Genomic DNA, 9,225 nt, shown 5'->3' on the forward strand with positions numbered 1-9,225 from the left:
TAGAGCTGTATATTGTTTATTTTGTATTTTTCTTCTATGTTGTCTGTCCGTAATTTATGTTGCTCTCTTGAAAAAGAGATTTTTAATCTCAGGAGGCTAAAAAGCAAATGTCTTCCAAAGTTTATCTGAAGTTGATGCAACTCTTTATGAGTCTAAATTACAAAGTTATAGTCTTTTAGTACAACATTCTCTCCCTGTGTGTCCCTGGACAATGGGTCATTATATTTAAATGACACAATACGTCATTAGAATGAAACATAGACAATCTGACACCTCTGTTCAACACCTCATCAGGGCCAGTATGGACAGGGAGAATAACTGTGAGCAAAAATTGCTTCAGTGCCTATATGTGCACCTGACTGTTGTTTGAAGACCACAGTATACTTACAGCACTGGTACAGCCTGTTCAGCCTCTCAATGTTGTTCCTGCTCATCTGGGTGGCCTGGCCGAAGGAAACGTTGCTGTCAGGAATGGGCAACATAGTGGGACGGTTGTTCTTGGAGAAGGCCTACCTGGAGAATCACAGATACCACAGTGCAAAGCAGGTTGAGCTTGGGTTCGATTACCTGAAGGGAAACAATCCCTGAAACCTCAGGTGATTTTAGTCATTTGATGTGTAGTGTGATAATGTTTAAAAGCAGATTCACACTGGTCAGTAGCTCATATAGGAGCATACGCTGCTCATGTGATCATTGTCAGAAACTTACAAAGAAACACTGGAAAATCTTCACAGACACTGATCAGAGTCACTTAGATGCAGTTAGTGAAAGATAAATGAAAATGTGTTGAATAAAGTAAATGACGTAAGCAAGTTATCCGTACCTCTCATATTGCATGACAGAGTTGTAGTCGTAAGGAGTTCCCTGGTTCAGAGTGGCAATCTTGTCGAAGTTGTACGCCATGCCTGCAGAGATGAGAGAAAATATGCAGGATGTAAAATCACTCATACACTGTTTTAAAGTTCGGTAAGAAGATCTCGCTTTAATCCTGCATTGCTGCAGCTGGTATTGGCCTCCGGGAGCAGCTGATGCAGTGGGAGTTCACCTGTTGTTGACTGGTGGTGATATCATTTAAGTTTTGATGTGGCATCATCTGTTGGAAAAAGGGGTTTATTTTGTGTATAGTTTTGGTTATCCACGTATAGTATACTTCCAGTGCACCAGCCTATAGATTGNACCTGTGTGTAATTGACAACAGAGTGTAAAATTGAATTTCCCCTCGGGGATTAATAAAGTATATAAAATCTTAAAAAAAATTAAATTAAATTAAAATTAAATGACCCGGCCGGGGATCGAACCCACGTCCTTCCACTCTCAGGGCAGACACTCTACTACTAGGCCACTGAGCTGGATCCTGAATTTATTAAAAGCCTGTAATGGCATTTTGACCCACACTGACTGTGGGCTTCGTTATTGAAGTTCACCTGTAGATATACAAAAGTTAAAGGCGCTGTATGTAAGAATGTGGCCAAAACGGTTACTGCACTCAAATTCAAAATACTGCCGCGAGTCGTGTCCGCCCCCCCTCCCCTACAGATTCGAGGTTGTACTGATTTGTTTGCCCATGGGCGGCTGCAGTGGCAGGGCTGTGTCGCCGCGTCCTTGATCTTCAGTTTTCCAGCGGACCGTTCGAGCAAGTCCGGCTTCTCTGCTGCTAACGCTGCTGCCGCGATACAGCTGAGGAGCCGGCTGCTAATGCTATGTACCAGGACACTGCTAATGCTGCTTGCCGTGCTGCTGTAGCTCAGTCGTAACTGTAACTGATGCTGAGACTCTACTGACTGCGTGACTGGTAGACGGTGGTGGGTGGCGCAACAGGCCAAAACACAAATTCAAAACATAAACATGATTTGCGGACCGTAAAAAAAATTATTTTAAATGCGAATATTCTGGCTGTACTATTGTTGTCGGTGAGATCAGTATGTTATATGAACATTATTCCTTAGTCTCTGTGACATATTAGGAGGATTTTACGACTATTTGCTTTAGATTTCTTACATATAGCTCCTTTAAGTTGGGTGTTACAGACTGTTAGCAAAGCTATACAAATAGTATTTTTTTAGGTGTAAAAAGGACCGAATGTGGGTATCGTTTGACTGGAGAAATTTGGTCAATATCTCAAAGGTAAGAAAAATTGTTCAGTTAAAAGAGGTCTTTGATTCATACATCTCTGATTCAGAAGTTGCCTGCACACCTTCAACATGGTGCTAACAGTGTGAACAGTACCAACAAGGGCAACAGTGCTGACAGAGCTAATGGTGTTAACTTTGGGGGCATCTGATATCAGTGGTAACTGCCGTATGAGCGCAGTGCAGAGCACTAGCTAGTCAGTGGGATGCTCACATGACACTCACATGCACAAACATGCATGCACAGCTGGGCCGTCTACCACAACAAATAGCAAAAAAGCTCGGATTATAGCACACACAGCGGCAGCGTGCCATTACTCTACCATATCTTTCCATAGCAAATAGTGGTTTGCTGCTATATTGTTGCTTTGAATGACGTATAGTGCTCCTTCGAGAAAAAATTAAGGCTTTAAAGGAATGATGTTTCCTCCATGTGTTTGCTTAATCGACAGGTGCCTCTCTCCTTTCAGGTTTAACTCAAACAATTAAACTATTTCTGCCTCTGAGAACATATTTAAGACTAAATCAATGCATGTAACAGAAGGTGAGCCCGTCTAACCATCGATGATGTTTTCCCATAACACCCTGATGTGATTGTCCCTGTCGGAACGAGTCTGTTCATGGTTGAAGCCGAGGGCGTGGAGCAGCTCATGCTGGACGGTGCTGTGGTACAGGCAGCCCTGACGGCTCAGAGACACAGTCTGACCTCCACCCTGACGACCCACCCAGGAGTAGCAGCTGTAGACACATGAACATAGAGCAGTTTTAAGGAATCATACAAGTTATCTCCACGTAGAATTGTGAAGGAAAGTGCTGCTCTGCAATCCTCGTAGAACAACAGTGTGACAAGTGTAATTACGGTGCGCTCTGTCCGATCTGGTTGAAGTAGTACATTTTCCGAGTTAGAATATAAGTCGTCGATGTGTATGGCTTAAACCCTGCTGTTGAGCAGTGAACCTACAGCCGGACTCTTACCCGTCCCTGGACTCAATGCTCAGCCACTCATGATCACCGTTATGGTAGGGTCTGAAACGGATGCAGGAAACTGCAGAGAAAGACTCCAGTCCACGAATGATGATGGCCTGCTCACGGGAGGCTGCAGGACAAATAAGGCAGGTTTAGAAAATCTGTAGCAGTGGAGCGTTTTCTAAATCCACCGTAACCTTTCCTAATCCATTCATGTTGTGTAATCGAGCTGTAGAATGCATTGTGGTTATATATAATATTGTTAGCGGAAACAAATCCACTACATTATTTTGGACTGTTGCAGAATTAAGTTTTACTATTATCAAAAATAGCAACGTCCTGCTCTTAAAAAAAAAGTTTTGCATTCCTGTACATCAGTAATTATATAATGTATAAAAGGCTGAGTCTTGGAAGTTTTATACTGATTTTATACATAATTGCTTTCTATTAAATACATATAGTGTAACTTATAGAAGTGAATACAAAGAAACTCACAGTTGTACAAAGATATGAATATTCAAGTCCATCTAAATTAGCTGTGACTGTGGCATCGGTCTGTTCTCTCAGTAAAATGCATCTGTCTCCATGAGAATAAATCTAAATGAAACAATTCATGCTTACAGTAGTGGTTGGCGATGTAGTAGGGGATGTAGACCTTCCCATCGGACCACTTTTGCCACAGGCAGCCTCTGGCGGTGCAGGGGTCAGCGTTTCTGTCAGCCAAAGACTTGACAGCGATGTCTCCTTCGATCAGGATGGGCTCATCTAAGTCAGGGGCTGCAGACCAACACAGGTGTGGGTGTGAGCGAGAACTACATAGAAGGTTAGAGATAACCTTTTGTTTCACAGTTTGAACTGCTGAACTTGTATTATGGTTTGGCCATTGAAGTTTTACACGTCAGTGGTGACACTGTAGGGTCATTGGACAACACATTCTCACTCCAACCTTGTCACATGTCAACGTTTGGTCATGTACCTTCCACGTCCAGATATGACGTGAAAGGTACCCTGGATGCGTTGGTTGTTGACGTTCTGGGACGCCGTGTTAAGTTCTGCTTTTTACATGCATTGTCATCTTTCAAAATACACTTCTGTTTTCACAGGAAATTTACCAATTACATACAGTCTCTTTCAAAATAAAAGCACTAAATTGACTTTTTTTCCCTCTAACAACTGGTTAGGTTTAGGAAAAAGGAGCGGGTTTGGCTTTATAATTGTTCATGAGAACATCGCTCTCTATATTGGAAATCAGTGTTTGTTGGACCCATCCACCAACCCCCCGCCCGTCCACCTGACTTGGACTTTTGCTGCCTTAACTTTCGTTCTTGTCCCGCTGCATTTCCCCCTGATGCCGCCGAGCACTGTGAAACTATAATGGCAACTGGCTGCATATCACGGCAACGTTAAAGGACAGCTTTTTTCGTCAGTGTCGGACGCCGCAAGCCACTGCCTTGAAATTGTATTGTCATTGACTTGTAGCAAGGGTCCTAACTGAAACAATGATAGCACCATCCTCACCCTTGCACCGCTTCTGCTTTTCATCAAATATAAACACTGACTTCTTTTATGTGGTGACTTGTTCAAAATGGCTGATCTAAAATGCAGGCAGATGCTCTTTAACAGATAACTAACTTAAACAAATTAGTACTGCACCACTATTACTCTTGTGTATGTAATACTTTAGTAACACACTTTTGGTGCAGCAACCCATGCTTGCAAAACAAAGTGCTGCATTTGGTGACAGCATCTTTTAGTTAATTGGTCCACAATATGGCCACTACAACATGTTTAAGGTCTGGTTAGGGTTAGGGAACTCAAATGAGAAAGCTGGACTCACTGCGGTCTCTGTTGGCTCTCTCCAGCAGTTCACCAACAGAAAGCTCCCTGGCTGTGTCCTCCTCAAGGGTAGCAACCTCTGCACAACACATTGTGTGTCACACTGTATGAACTGTGTAATCATCATTTGTAACTTTAGAGCTGAGCGACTTCAAGGTTACTTCAAAGTCCAACATGGCTGCTCATTTACAATTATTATATATACAGTCNCTGAGCGACTTCAAGGTTACTTCAAAGTCCAACATGGCTGCTCATTTACAATTATTATATATACAGTCATTAAATATCCAATAATACAAAAAAGGAGATTCTACCAAGTATACAAAATATATAACATTACTCTAACACTGGTCAGTTTTTATTTAAAGCTGGTAAAGAGGGGCTGTAATTTCAGTCTTACCTTACCTTCCTGTAGTCGCCCACAGTGACATGAAAAAAGAAGAGCAAAATGTAAAGGAAAGTCATTCACAAAGACACAACACAAATCAGCTCTGCTTGCTTTGACGTACTGAAACCCTCTTTCTTTGAATGCCTGAAATGTTAAAATATGAAATAATGACATTGATGAAAACATATTAAATAAGAAATTCATGTATTTTTTTTTAACTTGACTCATTCTTAGAACATCAAGTTTTTATTTAATAACATTTTCCCCCAATGACACTTTATTTCTCATCACTTTTTATATCATAATGTCAGTTCTTTTGACAGTGAGGTGTCACTGTAGAAAAATAAGTGTTGCACACTCTGGCTCAGTATGCATTTCTTTTATTTGATGACATTTCGGCCCTGTGTTTCTTGATCTTGAAGAAGGCCCAAAGGCCAAAACGTCATCAAAATAACAACATTCTGTAGCTTTATACTTGAACTTCAAACTATTTTAATGGCAGACTTATAACTATGCAAGGCAATTTATAGCTTTTTATTTTCAAATGAAGTTCCTTATGACAATTCCATATTTTATAAGCCTTAATTGGGGCCTGACTCTCTCTATTAGTTGATTAGACATTAACTACTGAACATTCTCGCCATTAATTTTCCTCCCTTTGGATCAGCTTCAACCTGAAAACATCACATTCCAAATAAAATAAGCTTTGTAACTTCTTTTTGGAGTGTCTTGGGTGTGTCTTGTTTCATATCAACGTATGATGTTAATTTCTGATTGTCCTGTTTGGACCCTACATGCAGGCCTTGTGTCATGTCAGTGAGATGAGGTGGTTTGTGGAACATTTTACCTCAGCAGACCTGTGATAACCAGAGAGGATAAAGAAGGGGAGGAAAGAAAAAAAGTCATTAGGAATATGTAGAACTCTGCATGCAAAATATCAATGTAACATGCCTGACTGAGGCATTAGATGTCACCTAAATCACTGGCGCTGTGTGTAAGAGTGATGAAGTGTGTGGTGTTAAAGGAGGACGGGGTTCTTACCTGAAAGCCCGAAGAGAGAATGTCTTGCTGTCACCCAGTCAGAGTTTTTATACGGTCCAGGTACTGTGAGGGCGAATAAACAACATGATCAAAATGCACAAACATAACAGCACACCTTTATCACTGCCAATGGAAACTCCTGAGTCCTCGCAGCCTGTGTGAAATATTGCGTCTGTCCCAGGTGTGTCAGTGGGTGTGTGCATGGAGTACAGTACTGCCCATATAACTATAAAAATACTTTTAAATCATTTGCAAAACACAAGAAAAAAATACTAGAGAGGTCCAAAACTGATGTATGCTGAAAAAGTCTGGCTCACAGTTGTTCCTCTTCTTCACACAGGTGTTGAATGGTACAGAATCCAAGAGTGGCTGTGCTTGCAATAATCTTTTTTAATGCTAATATCTTGAGATAACAAAGTTTGTTTTCTCATAACAGCAGTTATTTATATCGATTCTTGAGAAATAGGGTTTACAAAGTAGGCTTTACTGAGAGGTCAAGTTGAATGGGCGGTCCCTCTACCAAAGCAAATCAGGGTTACATCATCAATTTGACTTTACTACTTGCCAAAACATACATTCATGAATCAAACTTTTCCGCTCATAAACCGTCCTTTTCAGTTATTGAATCTGAACTCAAACATTACGTCAATTCTATTCTCAAAAAATAAGAAAGCTACTAAAACACTGAACCTGTGCGCCCTGTACAACATCTCATGACCTGATATATAAGATTTCTGTCATTTCTGATATAATTTTTATAACATCTGTATTGTTTTTATGCTATTTATTAACTGATTAATTGATTTATTCATTTTAAGTTGAATGGGTGGTCATTTCCTTGTAAAGGTGTCAGCCAGTCATGGGAGCAGAAGAAGAAAGGTCAGCAGCAATGGAGTTTGAGAGATAGTAACATGGAGAGGTCAAGCAGGAAAAGTTGGTAAGAAAAAGTACTAAATAGTGATCCAACAGGACCCTCCTGTGAGCACGGGAGCATACAGAGTGTGGGGCTTTTGTTTCGTGACTGTGTATGACTATAAAAGACGTTGCTACCAAGCCCGCTAACACCTAGCTAGCTAGTTTAGCATCTTTAGCCCGCTAGCCGTTAGCTAGCTTTGCAGTTTGAGTGAACCGTCGTTCGGCGGATCAAGAGGGGATACGTTACTTCCGGTTACATCTGAGTAGGGACAAAACAACACTGCGGGAATCAGTAGTGGGACACCGTGATTTTTTATGTTTAGTTCGTTTTTCTTTTGGCACCGGACTTTGGATTTAACACTGTTTTTTGTTGTTGTGATGGACGTCATGATGTATCGGCCTGATGTACCTGGACAGGACGGGCAGTGTGGTAAGTTACTCTGAGCTCCAACGTTACATGCTGCATAGACTTTAAGTGATTGTGACAGTGAGAGCTTGGCAATATATCAATATATCTTTTTATGCGGAGGACATATTATGTACCAACCCATTTAACTGATAACGATACTGATATTGATATATATACTTTCTTACCAACCTAATTTTAGTGATCTGTAGTGGAATTAGCATCACATTATGTGTGCTTATTCTTATTGTGATGACCCACCAGCAGATGGAGACATGAAATACAATACTTTTCAATGGACATAACACTCATTCATTTTGCAAATAAAAAAAGCAGATTGGCCGATAGCGATGACGTGCCGATGTTGTCGTGCATCCCTAAGATTGTCTAAGATTTTGGACATCGTTATACACTCGGTGTTGTCTTTATTTGGTTATTAAGGCTGCATTATAGTAATGTGATGTAATTTTTGTACCGGACTGTTCCAGCTGTTCTATTTTTTGTTTTTACTCACACATTATATCCACTTTAGTGATGATTATTTATCAGATATTAGAGATGTACCGATACCTCTTTCTCCTTCTCAGATATTAGAGATGTACCGATACCTCTTTCTCCTTCCTGATACCGATTCCGATCCCTGAACCTAAGGTATCTGCCGATACTGAGTACCGATCCGATACCAGCGCGTAAAATAAAAATGGATGGGATATGAATTGTTGTATGTCTCAACTCTTAAAACTCTATGTAAAATATTAAGAAATAAATACATAATAGTAGAATGAATGCCATAAAACTTTTTTTTTTATTATTATAATCCAGTGTTGACACAGATCAAGACACAGGTTAAAGTGCAGCCACACAATTTGGTGAAAAAGACATTTTAAAGGCTACAGTAGAATGCTTTTTGAGCTCCATTTCGGTTTCGTTTGCCTGTAGCGTGCGTATGCGTAATGACGTGAGGCATTACGTGGTATCGGATTGCTCATAGGCTGTACTCGCCGATGCCCGATACCGCATTTTAGGCAGTATCAGAGGCATTTCCGATACTGGTATCGGTATCGGTACAACTCTACCAAATATGTCTTCGTGTAAGTATTTGTGAAAGCACCAGTAGTCAACCCTGCAATACTGTTGCAAATCAATATGGAGGTGTTTGATCAAAAATACCATGATATTTTACTTTGTGCCCAAGTGGTTTTTGTTTTTATAACACTACATGCAAAACGATTTCTCAATACACTGAAACTACAAACTTGCATTTTGGTGGCTGTAGACATGTTATCTTTGATTGATGGCCCTCTCATTGTTATATAGAAGCACAATAGAGTTAGTTCTTTTCTGCTTTCTTGTTCTGGTGGTTATCAGGGCGTAGGCAAATTCTGGGCCCTATGCAGAAGCAGTCTACTCTGCTCCCCCTACCCTTCGTCCTTTGGTCCTTTGATGTACATGTGGGCCTCTGGTGGAGGACTCAAGCTTGAGGAAGACACACGACCACCACACCCTCATGGGGGAGGGGTAAAACGGGATTTTTATATATGTTA

The 9,225-nt window shown here is 40.7% G+C and overlaps 1 pseudogene; it reads right to left on the reverse strand.

Annotated features, from left to right (window-relative positions):
• Positions 1-275: 275 nt before the first annotated feature.
• Positions 276-5,066, reverse strand: LOC126389718 (hatching enzyme 1.2-like; annotated as a pseudogene).
• Positions 5,067-9,225: the final 4,159 nt, after the last annotated feature.

The sequence above is a fragment of the Epinephelus moara genome, chromosome 1 (assembly GCF_006386435.1).
Source record: "Epinephelus moara isolate mb chromosome 1, YSFRI_EMoa_1.0, whole genome shotgun sequence".
In the NCBI taxonomy this organism is placed as follows: Eukaryota; Metazoa; Chordata; class Actinopteri; order Perciformes; family Serranidae; genus Epinephelus; species Epinephelus moara.